Here is a 17,376-nt window from a genome sequence, read left to right as displayed (position 1 = left end):
GGTTTGCCTCATCCAAAGTAGTTGCGCGCAACACTGTCCTGCGGCAACATACTCGGCCTCAGCGGTGGATAGGGCAACGGAAGTTTGTTTCTTAGAGTTCCACGACACCAAGGACCTTCCTAAGAATTGGCACGTCCCCGATGTACTCTTCCTATCGACCTTACATCCAGCATAGTCGGAATCTGAATATCCAATCAAGTCAAAGTTAGACCCCTTTGGATACCAGATCCCGAAGCAAGGCGTAGCGACTAAATATCTAAGAATTCGCTTCACAGCCACTAAGTGACACTCCCTTGGATCGGATTGAAATCTAGCACACATGCATATGCTAAGCATAATATCCGGTCTACTAGCACACAAATAAAGTAAAGACCCTATCATAGACAGATATGCCTTTTGATCAACGGACTTACCTCCTTTGTTGAGGTCGGTGTGTCCGTCGGTTCCCATCGGCGTCTTTGCGGGCTTGGCGTCCTTCATCCCAAACCGCTTTAGCAAGTCTTGCGTGTACTTCGTTTGGGAGATGAAGGTGCCGTCCTTGAGTTGCTTCACTTGGAACCCAAGGAAGTAGTTCAACTCGCCCATCATCGACATCTCGAATTTCTGCGTCATCACCCTGCTGAACTCTTCACAAGACTTTTGATTAGTAGAACCAAATATTATGTCATCGACATAAATTTGGCACACAAAAAGATCACCATCGCAAATCTTAGTAAAAAGTGTTGGATCGGCTTTCCCAACCTTGAAAGCATTAGCAATTAAAAAGTCTCTAAGGCATTCATACCATGCTCTTGGGGCTTGCTTAAGTCCATAGAGCGCCTTAGAGAGCTTACACACGTGGTCGGGGTACCGTTCATCCTCGAAGCCAGGGGGTTGCTCCATGTACACCTCCTCCTTGATCGGCCCATTGAGGAAGGCGCTCTTCACATCCATTTGGAACAACCTGAAAGAATGGTGAGCGGCATATGCTAGCAAAATACGAATTGATTCTAGCCTAGCCACAGGAGCGAAGGTCTCCTCAAAGTCCAAACCTGCGACTTGGGCATAACCTTTTGCCACAAGTCAAGCCTTGTTCCTCGTCACCACCCCGTGCTCGTCCTGTTTGTTGTGGAACACCCACTTGGTTCCCACAACGTTTTGCTTGGGACGAGGCACCAGTGTCCAAACTTCATTACGCTTGAAGTTGTTGAGCTCTTCCTGCATGGCCAACACCCAGTCCGGATCTAGCAAGGCCTCTTCTACCCTGAAAGGCTCAATAGAAGAGACAAAAGAGTAATGCTCACAAAAATTCACCAATCTAGAGCGAGTAGTTACTCCCTTGCTAATATCGCCCAAAATTTGGTCGACGGGATGATCCTTTGAATCGTCGCTCGAACTTGGGTTGAAGGTGCCTGAGGTGCTTCTTCCTCTTCAACTTGAACATCCTGTGCTCCCCCTTGATCATGCGCCTCCACTTGAGGTACCTGTTCGTCATCTTGGGTTGGGGGATGCACCATTGTTGAGGAAGAAGGTTGATCTTGCTCCAATTGTTCCTGTGGTCGCACATCGCCATGGTGCGCATAGCGGCCGTTGGAACGTCTTCTTCATCTACATCATTAAGATCAACAACTTGCTCTCTTGGAGAGCCATTAGTCTCATCAAATACAACGTCGCTAGAGACTTCAACCAAACCCGATGATTTGTTGAAGACCCTATACGCCTTTGTATTTGAGTCATAACCTAATAAAAACCCTTCTACAGCTTTGGGAGCAAATTTTGAAGTTCTACCTTTCTTCACAAGAATATAACACTTGCTCCCAAATACACGAAAATAAGACACATTGGGTTTGTTACCGGTTAGTAGCTCATACGAAGTCTTCTTGAGGAGGCGGTGAAGGTAGACTCGGTTGATGGCGTGGCAAGCCGTGTTCATGGCTTCCGACCAAAACCGCTCGGGGGTCTTGAATTCTCCAAGCATCGTCCTCGCCATGTCTATGAGCGTCCTGTTCTTCCTCTCTACCACACCATTTTGTTGTGGTGTGTAGGGAGCGAAGAACTCGTGCTTGATCCCCTCCTCCTCAAGGAACTCCTCCACTTGAAGGTTCTTGAATTCAGACCTGTTGTCGCTCCTTATCTTCTTCACCTTGAGCTCAAACTCATTTTGAGCTCTCCTGAGGAAGCGCTTGAGGGTCCCTTGGGTTTCAGATTTATCCTGCAAAAAGAATACCCAAGTGAAGCGGGAAAAATCATCAACTATAACAAGACCATACTTACTTCCTCCTATGCTTAGATAGGCGACAGGTCCGAAGAGGTCCATATGAAGCATCTCCAAGGGTTTTGATGTGGTCATCACATTTTTGGTGTGATGAGAGCTTCCCACCTGTTTCCCTGCTTGACAAGCTGCACAAGGTCTATCTTTTTCGAAATGCACATTAGTTAGACCTATCACGTGTTCTCCCTTTAGAAGTTTGTGGAGGTTCTTCATCCCCACATGTGCTAAGCGGCGATGCCACAGCCAGCCCATGCAAGTCTTAGCAATTAAGCATGCATCTAGACCGGCCTCTTCTTTTGCAAAATCAACCAAATAAAGTTTGCCGTCTAGTACACCCTTAAAAGCTAGTGAACCATCACACCTTCTAAAGACAGACACATCTACATTTGTGAATAGACAATTATATCCCATATTGCATAATTGACTAACAGATAACAAATTATATCCAAGAGACTCAACTAAAAACACATTAGATATAGAATGCTCGGATGAAATAGCAATTTTACCTAACCCTTTTACCTTGCCTTGGTTCCCATCACCGAAAATTATTGAATCTTGGGAATCCTTGTTTTTGACGTAGGAGGTGAACATCTTCTTCTCCCCCGTCATATGGTTTGTGCATCCGCTATCGATAATCCAGCTTGAACCCCCGGATGCATAAACCTGCAAGGCAAATTTAGGCTTGGGTCTTAGGTACCCAACTCTTGTTGGGTCCTACAAGGTTAGTCACAATTGTCTTAGGGACCCAAATGCAAGTCTTGTCTCCCTTACATTTGGCCCCTAACTTCCTAGCGATTACCTTCTTATCCTTTCTACAAATAGCAAAGGAAGCATTGCAAGAATAATAAATTGTAGAAGGTTCATTAACTTTCCTAGGAACATTAACAACATTTCTCCTAGGCATATTATGAACAACATTTCTCCTAGCAACATGGGAGCTAGAAGCAGTCATAGCATGAAAATCAAAAGCATCATAACTTCTAAAGGCATTCTTAGAATGTCTCCTATCATGATACATGAAAGCATGATTCTTTTGCACACTACTAGCCATAGGGGCCTTCCCTTTCTCCTTGGCGGAGATGGGAGCCTTATGGCTTGTTAAGTTCTTGGCTTCCCTCTTGAAGCCAAGACCATCCTTAATTGAGGGGTGTCTACCAATCGTGTAGGCATCCCTTGCAAATTTTAGTTTGTCAAATTCACTTTTGCTAGTCTTAAGTTGGGCATTAAGACTAGCCAATTCATCATTTAATTTGGAAATTGAAACTAGGTGTTCACTACAAGCATCAATGTCAAAATCTTTACACCTATTGCAAATCCTAACATGTTCTACACAAGAGTTAGATTTACTTGCTACTTCTAGTTTAGCATTTAAATCATCATTTACACCTTTTAAAGTAGAAATGGTTTCATGACAAGTAGATAGTTCATAAGAAAGCATTTCATTTCTTTTAACTTCTAAAGCATGAGATCTTTGTGCCTCTACAAATTTATCATGTTCTTCATACAACAAATCTTCTTGCTTTTCTAGTAGCCTATTCTTGTCATTCAAGGCATCAATTAACTCATTAATTTTGCCAATTTTAATTCTATCTAAACCTTTAAATAAACTAGAATAGTCTATTTCATCGTCATCACTAGAATCATCATCACTTGAAGAAGCATAAGTGGTATCCCGAGTACACACCTTCTTCTCCTTCGCCATGAGGCATGTGTGATGTTCGTTGGGGAAGAGGGATGACTTGTTGAAGGCGGTGGCGGCGAGTCCTTCATTGTCGGAGTCGGAGGAGGAGCAATCTGAATCCCACTCCTTTCCGATATGTGCCTCGCCCTTGGCCTTCTTGTAATTCTTCTTCTTTTCCCTTTTGTTCCCTTTTTCCTGGTCACTTTCATTATCGGGACAGTTAGCAATAAAATGACCAATCTTACCACATTTGAAGCATGAGCGCCTCCCCTTTGTCTTGGTCTTGCTTGGTTGTCCCTTGCGACCCTTTAGCGTCGTCTTGAAGCGCTTGATGATGAGGGCCATCTCTTCATCATTGAGCCCGGCCGCCTCAACTTGCGCCACCTTGCTAGGTAGCGTCTCCTTGCTCCTCGTTGCCTTGAGAGCAATGGGTTGAGGCTCATGGATTGGACCGTTCAACGCGTCGTCCACGTATCTCGCCTCCTTGATCATCATTCGCCCGCTCACGAACTTCCCAAGGACTTCTTCGGGCGACATCTTAGTGTACCTAGGATTTTCACGAATATTGTTCACCAAATGTGGATCAAGTACAGTAAAGGACCTTAGCATCAGGCGAATGACGTCGTGGTCCATCCATCGCGTGCTTCCGTAGCTCCTTATTCTGTTGATAAGGGTCTTGAGCCGGTTGTATGTTTGGGTTGGCTCCTCGCCCCTTATCATCGCGAATCTTCCAAGCTCGCCCTCTACCAACTCCATCTTGGTGAGCAAGGTGACATCGTTCCCCTCATGAGAGATCTTGAGGGTGTCCCAGATCTGCTTGGCATTGTCCAAGCCGCTCACCTTATGGTACTTGTCCCTGCACAAAGAGGCTAACAACACAGTAGTAGCTTGTGCATTTTTATGTATCTGTTCATTAATAAATATAGGACTATCCGAGCTATCAAATTTCATTCCATTCTCAACAATCTCCCATATGCTTGGATGGAGAGAGAACAGGTGACTACGCATTTTGTGACTCCAAAATCCGTAGTCCTCCCCATCAAAGTGTGGAGGTTTGCCAAGAGGGATGGAAAGCAAATGAGCATTTGAACTCTGAGGAATACGAGAGTAATCGAAAGAAAAATTCGAATTAACCGTCTTTTGTTTCTCGTAGTCGTAGTCATCCTTTTGGGAAGAAGTGGACTCATTGCTATCGTCGTAGTAGACGATCTCCTTGATGCGTCTCGTCTTCTTCTTCTTCCCATCTTTGCGTTTGTGGCCCGAGCCCGAGTCGGTAGGCTTGTCATTCTTCGGCTCGTTGACGAAGGACTCCTTCTCCTTATTGTTGATCACGATTCCCTTCCCCTTAGGATCCATCTCTTCGGGCGATTAGTCCCTTTGTGAAGAGAACGGCTCCGATACCAATTGAGAGCACCTAGAGGGGGGGTGAATAGGTGATCCTGTAAAACTTGAAACTTAAGCCACAAAAACTTGGTTAAGCGTTAGCACAATAATCGCCAAGTGGCTAGAGAGGAGTCTCAACAAAACACAATAACCACAAGAGATCAATCACAGAGATAGCACAGTGGTTTATCCCGTGGTTTGGCCAAGACCAACGCTTGCCTACTCCACGTTGTGGCGTCCCAACGGACGAGGGTTGCAATCAACCCCTCTCAAGCGGTCCAAAGACCCACTTGAATATCACAGTGTTTTGCTTTGCTTTTCTTTATCCCGTTTGCGAGGAATCTCCACAACTTGGAGTCTCTCGCCCTTACACTTGAAGTTCACAAAGAAGCACGGAGTAAGGGAGGGATGAGCAACGCACACAAGACACATAATCAGAATGTCAACACGCGCACAAGTCGCAACAAGAGCTCGCAACACAACCCGACGAGTTCACAACTCAACTAGAGCTCTAGATGCTATCACGAAGAAACAAATGTGTGGAATCGAAGTCTCGGTGCTTAGGAATGCTTTGAGTATGCTTGGTGTACTCCTCCATGCGCCTAGGGGTCCCTTTTATAGCCTCAAGACAGCTAGGAGCCGTTAAGAGCATTCCAGGAAGGCAGATCTTGCCTTCTGTCGCCTGGCGCACCGGACAGTCCGGTGCACCACCGGACACTGTCCGATGCGAATTTCTTTCCTTCTTTGGCAAAGCCGACCGTTGCAGATTGAGAGTCGTTGGCGCACCGGACACTGTCCGGTGCACACCGGACAGTCCGGTGCCCCAATGTGACTGTTGGCTCGGCCATGCGTCACGCGCGAAATCCTCGGCCGACCGTTGCCCCGGCTGACCGTTGGCTCACCGGACAGTCCGGTGCACCACCGGATAGTCAGGTGAATTATAGTCGTACGCCATTAATCATCTCCCGAGAGCGACGAGTTCGCCTATGAATGGCTCACCGGACAGTCCGGTGCACCACCGGACAGTCCGGTGAATTATAGCCGTACACCGCCGTCGAAGTCCTGAGGGCAGCAAGTTCGCTAGAGCCAGTCTGCACCACCGGACAGTCCGGTGAACCCAGACCGAGCTGACTTTGGCTGAACAGAGCCATCTCATTTCCAATTCAATTTTTCCTGTTTCCAGCACTTAGACACAATACATTAGTCCATAAAACAATGTACTAAGTCTAGAAACATACCTTTTGACATGATTTGCATTTTGTCCACCACTTTGCATAGATTAACACAAAAGCACTTGTGTTGGCACTCAATCACCAAAATACTTAGAAATGGCCTAAGGGCACATTTCCCTTTCAATCTCAATGCAAATAGAACAAGTTCAATATCAATGCAAATGAAAACTCAAAGTTGTTTTGAATCAAATTTGGCATATATGGATCATACTTTGCCACCACTTGGTTTGTTTTTGCAAATCAAACTCAATTTCCTATCTCTAAGTCAAACTCACTTGTAGAGACATAAAGAGAGGTATTCCAAAAGAAATTGATCAAGGACTTCAAAAACTCCCCCTTTTTTCCCATAATCAACACTTCTCCCCACAAGAGGCCAACTTTTGACAAAAGAGACAATAGAAGAGTTTTGACAAACCAAAAGCTCTATTCTACTATTTTCAAAATTTCTCAAGTGGTAGCTGATCCATTTATTGCTTTGGCCTTTATTTTCTCCCCCTTTGGCATCAAGCACCAAAACGGGATTAATCTTGGCCCCTTAACCCCATTGCCTCACCAAAATCTTCAAATAAGAATATAACGGCAATAGGAGTACATGAGATGAACTTGGAATAAGTTACCCTCTCATCGGAGTGCAGTGGAAGTTTTTCATGGTCCAAGTCCACCTTTTCCCTTTCAAACTTCCCTTGAGACTAAATCAAGCAAACTCAAGCACACGGTTAGTCTCAAAGGGTCAAGTTGTAGCACTTCTCCCCCTAAATATGTGCATCACGTGCAAGAGGACTTGTGAGGTCCGGGGAGTGTATGTACAACTTGAGCACCACAAGTAAGCAACAAAATGCATAAGGAACATGATCAAAGGCATAAACACATGTATGCTATAAATCAATCTAAGTTCCGCGAATCTAAGACATTTAGCTCACTACGCAGCCTGCAAAAGGTCTTCTCATCTAAAGGCTTGGTAAAGATATCGGCTAGCTAGTTCTCGGTGCTAACATGAAACACTTCGATATCTCCCTTTTGATGGTGGTCTCTCAAAAAGTGTCTGGTGCCCCAATGTGACTGTTGGCTCGGCCATGCGTCACGCGCGGAATCCTCGGCCGACCGTTGCCCGGGCTGACCGTTGGCTCACCGGACAGTCCGGTGCACCACCGGATAGTCCGGTGAATTATAGCCGTACGCCGTTAATCATCTTGAAAGGGAAATGTGCCTTTGGGCCATTTCTAAGTATTTTGGTGATTGAGTGCAAACACAAGTGCTTAAATGTGAAAATATGCCCAAGGATGAACAAAGTGCAAATCACAAGATAAGGTATGTTTCTAAGCCTTAGTACATTGGTTTGTGTACTAATATTCTTGTCTAAGTGTTAGAAACAGGAAGAAGAAGAAAAGAAAGGAAGTGGAGAGTGGCTGTGTAAAGCCAAAGGCTGCTTCGGGCTGGGGCACCGGACTGTCCGGTGTGCACCGGACAGTGTCCGGTGCGCCAGACCAGCGCGGAGCAAAACAGCCGCTCTCGGGTTTTTCTCCGGCGACTTCGGCTAAAATTCACCGGACTGTCCGGTGTACACCGGACTGTCCGGTGAGCCAACGGTCGACCGGGCCAACGGTCGGCCGCGTGATCGGCGCGCGACACGTGGCCGAGCCAACGGTCGGAAGGAGGCACCGGACTGTCCGGTGTGCACCGGACTGTCCGGTGCGCCAGATCTGCAACGGTCGGCAACGGTCGGCTGCGCTGTTTATGGAAATAAATCGGGCACCGGACTGTCCGGTGCGCCCGACGACAGAAGGCAAGGATAGCCTTCCAGATGTGCTCTCAACGGCTCCTAGCTGCCTTGGGGCTATAAAAGGGACCCCTAGGCGCATGGAGGAGACAACCAAGCATTCCTTGAGCACTCTTGATCACTCACACATCAATCTCGCGCACTTGTTCGACATTCTAGTGATTTGAGCTCTGTTCTAGTGTGCTAGTCTTTTGAGCTCAAGTCTGGGTCTTGTGTGTGCGTATTCGCTGTGATCTTTGTGTCGTGTGTGAGTTGCTAATCCCTCCCTTGCTCTGTGATTCTCTGTGAACATCTTTTGTAAGGGCGAGAGGCTCCAAGTTGTGGAGATTCCTCGCAAACGGGATAGAGAAAAGAAAAGCAAGAACACCGTGGTATTCAAGTTGATCATTGGATCACTTGAGAGGAGTTGAGTGCAACTCTCGTCCGTTGGGACGCCACAACGTGGAGTAGGCAAGTTTTGTACTTGGCCGAACCACGGGATAACCACCGTGTCATCTCTGTGATTGAATTCTTGTTGTTATTGTGTTTTGACTCCTCTCTAGCCACTTGGCCATAATTGTGCTAACACTTGACAAGTTTTTGTGGCTTAAGTTTTGAAGTTTTACAGGATCACCTATTCACCCCCCCCTCTAGGTGCTTTCAATTGGTATCAGAACCGTTCTCTTCAAGAAAGGGACTAACCGCCCGAAGAGATGGATCCTAAGGGGAAGGGAATTGTGATCAACGACAAGGAGAAGGAGTCCTTCGTCAACGAGCCAAGGGATGACAAGTCCAATGACTCGGGCTCGGGCCACAAGCGAAAAGATGGGAAGAAGAAGAAGACAAGACGCATCAAGGAGATCGTCTACTACGACAGCGATGAGTCCTCTTCTTCCCAAAAGGACGACGACCACGACAAACAAAAGACGGTTAACTCAAACTTTTCTTTTGATTATTCGCGCATTCCATATAGCTCAAATGCTCATTTGCTCCCCATTCCACTTGGCAAGCCTCCTCACTTTGATGGAGAGGACTACGGATTTTGGAGTCACAAAATGCGTACTCACCTATTTTCTCTCCATCCAAGCATTTGGGAGATTGTGGAAAGTGGAATGAAATTTGATAGCTCGGATAGCCCTTCATTCATTAATGAGCAAATCCATAAGAATGCACAAGCTACCACTGTTCTTCTAGCTTCATTGTGCAGGGATGAATATAACAAAGTGAGCGGCTTGGATAACGCCAAGCAGATCTGGGACACCCTCAAGATCTCTCATGAAGGGAATGACGTTACCTTGCTCACCAAAACGGAGTTGGTGGAAGGCGAGCTTGGACGGTTCGCGATGATAAGGGGCGAGGAGCCAACTCAGACATACAACCGGCTCAAGACCCTTATCAACAAAATAAGGAGCTACGGAAGCACGCGATGGACGGACCACGACGTCGTCCGACTAATGCTCAGGTCCTTTACCGTTCTTGATCCTCATTTGGTGAATAATATTCGTGAGAATCCCAGGTACACCAAAATGTCGCCCGAAGAAGTCCTAGGAAAATTCGTCAGCGGGCGAATGATGATCAAGGAGGCAAGGTATGTGGATGACGCCTTGAATGGACCGATCAACGAGCCGCAACCTTTTGCTCTCAAAGCCACAAGGAACAAGGAGGCGCTACCCAGCAAGGTGGCGCAAATTGAGGCGGCCGGTCTTAATGATGAAGAAATGGCCCTCATTATCAAGAGATTCAAGACGGTGCTAAAGGGTCGCAATGGACAGCCGAGCAAGACTAAGACCAAGGGGAAGCGATCATGCTTCAAATGCGGTAAGCTTGGTCATTTTATTGCTAACTGTCCTGATAATGAAAGTGACCAGGAAAAGGGGAACAAAAGGGAGAAGAAGAAGCACTATAAAAAGGCCAAGGGCGAGGCGCATATAGGCAAGGAGTGGGATTCGGATTGCTCCTCCTCCGACTCCGACAATGAGGGACTCGCCGCCACCGCCTTCAACAAATCGGCCCTCTTCCCCAACGAGCGTCACACGTGTCTCATGGCTAAGGAGAAGAAAGTAAGTACTCGAAACTCTACTTATGCTTCTTCTAGTGGTGATGATTCTAGTGACGATGATGAAATAGACTATTCTAGTTTATTTAAAGGTCTAGATAGAATCACGATTGGCAAAATTAATGAATTAATTGATGCATTGAATGAGAAGGATAAACTCTTAGAGAAACAAGAGGATTTATTGTATGAAGAGCATGATAAATTTTTAGAAGCTCAAAAATCTCATGCTCTAGAAGTTAAAAGAAATGAAATGCTTACTTGTGAATTATCTTCATGCCATGAGACAATTTCAAAATTAAAGAGCATTAACGATGAGTTGAATGCTAAGATAGAAATAGCTAGTAAATCAACAACTTGTGTAGAAAATGTTGTTATTTGCAATAGATGTAAAGACTTTGATATTGATGCTTGTAGTGAACACATAGCTTCTATTGCAAAGTTAAATAATGAAGTGGCTAGTCTTAATGCCCAACTTAAGACTAGCAAAAGTGAATTTGATAAGTTAAAATTTGCAAGGGATGCTTACACAATAGGAAGACATCCCTCAATTAAGGATGGGCTTGGCTTCAAGAGGGAAGCCAAGAACTTAACAACCCATAAGACTCCCATCTCCACCAAGGAGAAAGGGAAGGCTCCTATGGCTAATAGTGTTAAGAAGAATCATGCTTTCATGTACTATGATAGGAGATATTCTAGAAATGCTTTTAGAGGTCATGATGTTTTTGATTCACATGCTTATGACTCTTATGCTATGACTGCTTCTAGTTCTCATGTTATGCATGGTAGAAATGGGCTTAGAAGAAATGTTGTTCATCAAATGCCTAGGAGAAATGTTGTTAGGAAAGTAGTGAATGAACCTTCTACGATTTATTGTGCTTTGAATGCTTCCTTTGCAATTTGTAGAAAGGATAAGAAAATTGTTGCTAGGAAGCTAGGGGCAAAATGCAAGGGAGACAAAACTTGCATTTGGGTCCCTAAGGAAATTTGTACTAACCTTGTAGGACCCAACAAGAGTTGGGTACCTAAGTCCCAAGCCTAAATTTGCCTTGCAGGTTTATGCATCCGGGGGATCAAGCTGGATTATCGACAGCGGATGCACAAACCATATGACGGGGGAGAAGAAGATGTTCACTTCCTACGTCAAGAATAAGGATTCCCAGGATTCAATTATATTTGGTGATGGGAATCAAGGCAAGGTAAAAGGGTTAGGTAAAATTGCAATTTCTAATGAGCATTCTATCTCTAATGTATTTTTAGTAGAGAGTCTTGGATATAATTTGCTATCTGTTAGTCAATTATGTCACATGGGGTATAACTGTCTATTTACAAATGTAGATGTGTCTGTCTTTAGAAGAAGTGATGGTTCACTAGCTTTTAAGGGTGTATTAGACGGCAAACTTTATTTAGTTGATTTTGCAAAAGAAGAGGCCGGTCTAGATGCATGCTTAATAGCTAAGACTAGCATGGGCTGGCTGTGGCATCGCCGCTTAGCACATGTGGGGATGAAGAACCTTCAAAAGCTTCTAAAGGGAGAACACGTGATAGGTTTGACTAACGTGCATTTCGAAAAAGATAGACCTTGTGCAGCTTGTCAAGCAGGTAAACAAGTGGGAGGAGCGCATCACGGCAAGAACGTGATGACCACTTCAAGACCCCTGGAGCTGCTGCATATGGACCTCTTCGGACCCGTCGCCTATCTAAGCATAGGAGGGAGTAAGTATGGTCTAGTTATTGTTGATGACTTTTCCCGCTTCACTTGGGTGTTCTTTTTGCAGGATAAGTCTGAAACCCAAGGGACCCTCAAGCGCTTCCTCAGGAGAGCTCAAAATGAGTTTGAGCTCAAAGTGAAGAAGATAAGGAGCGACAACGGATCCGAGTTCAAGAACCTTCAAGTGGAGGAGTTCCTTGAAGAGGAAGGGATCAAGCACGAGTTCTCCGCTCCCTACACACCACAGCAAAATGGTGTGGTAGAGAGGAAGAACAGGACGCTCATCGATATGGCGAGGACGATGCTAGGAGAGTTCAAGACCCCCGAGTGCTTTTGGACGGAAGCCGTTAACACTGCTTGCCACGCCAACAACAGGGTCTACCTTCATCGCCTCCTCAAGAAGACGTCGTATGAGCTACTAACCGGTAACAAACCCAATGTATCGTACTTTCGTGTATTTGGGAGTAAATGCTACATTCTAGTGAAGAAGGGTAGAAATTCTAAGTTTGCTCCCAAAGCTGTAGAAGGGTTTTTATTAGGTTATGACTCAAATACAAAGGCGTATAGAGTCTTCAACAAATCATCGGGTTTGGTTGAAGTCTCTAGCGACGTTGTATTTGATGAGACTAATGGCTCTCCTAGAGAGCAAGTTGTTGATTGTGTTGATGTAGATGAAGAAGATGTTCCGACGGCCGCTATACGGACCATGGCGATTGGAGAAGTACGGCCACAGGAACAAGATGAACGAGATCAACCTTCTTCCTCAACTATGGTGCATTCCCCAACCGAAGATGACGAACAGGTACCTCAAGTAGAGGCGCTTGATCAAGGGGGAGCACAAGGTGATCAAGTGATGGAGGAAGAAGCGCTACCGGCACCTCCAACCCAAGTTCGAGCGATGATTCAAAGGGATCATCCCGTCGACCAAATTCTGGGTGACATTAGCAAGGGAGTAACTACTCGATCTCGACTAGTTAATTTTTGTGAGCATTACTCCTTTGTCTCTTCTATTGAGCCTTTCAGGGTAGAGGAGGCCTTGCTAGATCCGGACTGGGTGTTGGCCATGCAAGAGGAGCTAAACAACTTCAAGCGCAATGAAGTTTGGACACTAGTGCCTCGTCCCAAGCAAAATGTTGTGGGAACCAAGTGGGTGTTCCGCAACAAACAGGACGAGCACGGGGTGGTGACGAGAAACAAGGCTCGACTTGTGGCAAAAGGTTATGCCCAAGTCGCAGGTTTGGATTTCGAGGAGACTTTTGCTCCTGTGGCTAGGCTAGAATCAATTCGTATCTTGCTAGCATATGCCGCTCACCATTCTTTCAGGTTGTTCCAAATGGATGTGAAGAGCGCGTTCCTCAACGGACCAATCAAGGAGGAGGTGTACGTGGAGCAACCCCCTGGCTTCGGGGATGAACGGTATCCCGACCATGTGTGTAAGCTCTCTAAGGCGCTCTATGGACTTAAGCAAGCCCCAAGAGCATGGTATGAATGCCTTAGAGACTTTTTAATTGCTAATGCTTTCAAGGTTGGGAAAGCCGATCCAACTCTTTTTACAAATACATGTTATGGTGATTTGTTTGTGTGCCAAATTTATGTCGATGACATAATATTTGGTTCTACTAACCAAAAGTCTTGTGAAGAGTTTAGCAGGGTGATGACGCAGAAATTCGAGATGTCGATGATGGGCGAGTTGAACTACTTCCTTGGGTTCCAAGTGAAGCAACTCAAGGACGGCACCTTCATCTCCCAAACGAAGTACACGCAAGATCTGCTAAAGCGGTTTGGAATGAAGGACGCCAAGCCCGCCAAGACTCCGATGGGGACCGACGGACACACCGACCTCAACAAAGGAGGTAAGTCCGTTGATCAAAAAACATACCGGTCAATGATAGGTTCTTTGCTTTACTTATGTGCTAGTAGACCGGATATTATGCTTAGCGTATGCATGTGTGCTAGATTTCAATCCGATCCTAAGGAGTGTCACTTAGTGGCGGTGAAGCGAATTCTTAGATATTTGGTTGCTACGCCTTGCTTCGGGCTCTGGTATCCAAAGGGGTCTACCTTTGACCTAGTTGGATACTCAGACTCCGACTATGCTGGATGTAAGGTCGATAGGAAGAGCACATCGGGGACGTGCCAATTCTTAGGAAGGTCCCTGGTGTCATGGAACTTTAAGAAACAAACCTCTGTTGCCCTATCCACCGCTGAGGCCGAGTATGTTGCCGCAGGACAGTGTTGCGCGCAACTACTTTGGATGAGGCAAACCCTCAGGGACTTTGGCTACAATCTGAGCAAAGTCCCACTCCTATGTGATAATGAGAGTGCTATCCGCATGGCAGAAAATCCTGTTGAACACAGCCGCACAAAGCACATAGACATCCGGCATCACTTTTTGAGAGACCACCAGCAAAAGGGAGATATCGAAGTGTTTCATGTTAGCACCGAGAACCAGCTAGCCGATATCTTTACCAAGCCTCTAGATGAGAAGACCTTTTGCAGGCTGCGTAGTGAGCTAAATGTCTTAGATTCGCGGAACTTGGATTGAATTGTAGCATACATGTGTTTATGCCCTTGATCATGTTCATTCTGCATTTTGTTGCTTATTATGGTGCTCAAGTTGTACAAACACTCCCTGGACCTCACAAGTCCGTTGCAAAGTAATGCACATGTTTAGGGGGAGATGTGTTACAACTTGACCCTTTGAGACTAACCATGTGCTTGAGTTTGGTAATTTAGTCTCGAAGGAGGATTGAAAGGGAAAAGGTGGACTTGGACCATGAAAGACTTCCACTGCTCTCCGATGAGAGGGTAACTAATTCCAAGTTCATCTCATGAAATCTTATTGCCATTTGCTTTTAATTGAAGACTTTGGTGAGGCAATGGGGTTAAAAGGTCAAGATTAATCCCGTTTTGGTGCTTGATGCCAAAGGGGGAGAAAATAAAGGCCAAAGTGATAAATGGATCAGCTACCACTTGAGAGATTTTGAAAATAGTAGAATAGAGTTTTTGTGTTGTTAAACTCTTTTATTGTCTCTCTTGTCAAAAGTTGGCTTCTTGTGGGGAGAAGTATTGATTATGGGAAATAGGGGGAGTTTTTGAAATCTTTGATCAATCTCTTTTGGAATGACTCTCTTTATGCTTCAACATGTGTGTTTGACTTAGAGATAGAGATTTGAGTTTGATTTGCAAAAACAAACCAAGTGGTGGCAAAGGATGATCCATATATGCCAAAATTGAATAAAACTCAAAGTTAGTTTTTATTTGAAGTAGTTTTGCACTTGTTCTAGTTGCTTTATGTTGTGTTGGCATAAATCACCAAAAAGGGGGAGATTGAAAGGGAAATGTGCCTTTGGGCCATTTCTAAGTATTTTGGTGATTGAGTGCAAACACAAGTGCTTAAATGTGAAAATATGCCCAAGGATGAACAAAGTGCAAATCACAAGATAAGGTATGTTTCTAAGCCTTAGTACATTGGTTTGTGTACTAATATTCTTGTCTAAGTGTTAGAAACAGGAAGAAGAAGAAAAGAAAGGAAGTGGAGAGTGGCTGTGTAAAGCCAAAGGCTGCTTCGGGCTGGGGCACCGGACTGTCCGGTGTGCACCGGACAGTGTCCGGTGCGCCAGACCAGCGCGGAGCAAAACAGTCGCTCTCGGGTTTTTCTCCGGCGACTTCGGCTAAAATTCACCGGACTGTCCGGTGTACACCGGACTGTCCGGTGAGCCAACGGTCGACCGGGCCAACGGTCGGCCGCGTGATCGGCGCGCGACACGTGGCCGAGCCAACGGTCGGAAGGAGGCACCGGACTGTCCGGTGTGCACCGGACTGTCCGGTGCGCCAGATCTGCAACGGTCGGCAACGGTCGGCTGCGCTGTTTATGGAAATAAATCGGGCACCGGACAGTGTCCGGTGTGCACCGGACTGTCCGGTGCGCCCGACGACAGAAGGCAAGGATAGCCTTCCAGATGTGCTCTCAACGGCTCCTAGCTGCCTTGGGGCTATAAAAGGGACCCCTAGGCGCATGGAGGAGACAACCAAGCATTCCTTGAGCACTCTTGATCACTCACACATCAATCTCGCGCACTTGTTCGACATTCTAGTGATTTGAGCTCTGTTCTAGTGTGCTAGTCTTTTGAGCTCAAGTCTGGGTCTTGTGTGTGCGTATTCGCTGTGATCTTTGTGTCGTGTGTGAGTTGCTAATCCCTCCCTTGCTCTGTGATTCTCTGTGAACATCTTTTGTAAGGGCGAGAGGCTCCAAGTTGTGGAGATTCCTCGCAAACGGGATAGAGAAAAGAAAAGCAAGAACACCGTGGTATTCAAGTTGATCATTGGATCACTTGAGAGGAGTTGAGTGCAACTCTCGTCCGTTGGGACGCCACAACGTGGAGTAGGCAAGTTTTGTACTTGGCCGAACCACGGGATAACCACCGTGTCATCTCTGTGATTGAATTCTTGTGGTTATTGTGTTTTGACTCCTCTCTAGCCACTTGGCCATAATTGTGCTAACACTTGACAAGTTTTTGTGGCTTAAGTTTTGAAGTTTTACAGGATCACCTATTCACCCCCCCCCCTCTAGGTGCTTTCACATCTCCCGAGAGCGACGAGTTCGCCTGTGAACGGCTCACCGGACAGTCCGGTGCACCACCGGACAGTCCGGTGAATTATAGCCGTACACCGTCGTCGAAGTCCCGAGGGCAGCAAGTTCGCCAGAGCCAGTCTGGCGCACCGGACACTATCCGGTGCACCACTGGACATTGTCCGGTGCACCTAGACCGAGCTGACTTTGGCTGAACAGAGCCATCTCATTTCCAATTCAATTTTTCCTGTTTCCAACACTTAGACACAATACATTAGTCCATAACACAATGTACTAAGTCTAGAAACATACCTTTTGACATGATTTGCATTTTGTCCACCACTTTGCATAGATTAACACAAAAGCACTTGTGTTGGCACTCAATCACCAAAATACTTAGAAATGGCCCAAGGGCACATTTTCCTTTCAAGTACCAGCCACACCATCCAACCGACCTAAGCGACCGACGTTCAAGCCCCGCTTGTCACTATCGACCACCGATCATCGAATCCACGCTAGTCAATATTGATCACCGGTCACGTTAGTAGACAATGCCCACCAACGCTGGATCCAGAGTCCAAACTACCAAATTAAGGGATGATTGGTCCCCACCTCCTAAACTTTAGTTCACTAAAGTTTAATCACTTTTAGGAAATGTTTGAATGTATTAGAGCTAATAGTTAGTTAACTACAAAGTTATCAGTGGAATTAGCTAGCTAACTACTAATTAATTTGC

This window comes from Zea mays, chromosome 3 (assembly GCF_902167145.1).
Source record: "Zea mays cultivar B73 chromosome 3, Zm-B73-REFERENCE-NAM-5.0, whole genome shotgun sequence".
Classification (NCBI taxonomy): Eukaryota; Viridiplantae; Streptophyta; class Magnoliopsida; order Poales; family Poaceae; genus Zea; species Zea mays.
Note: the sequence above shows the minus strand (reverse complement) of the source record.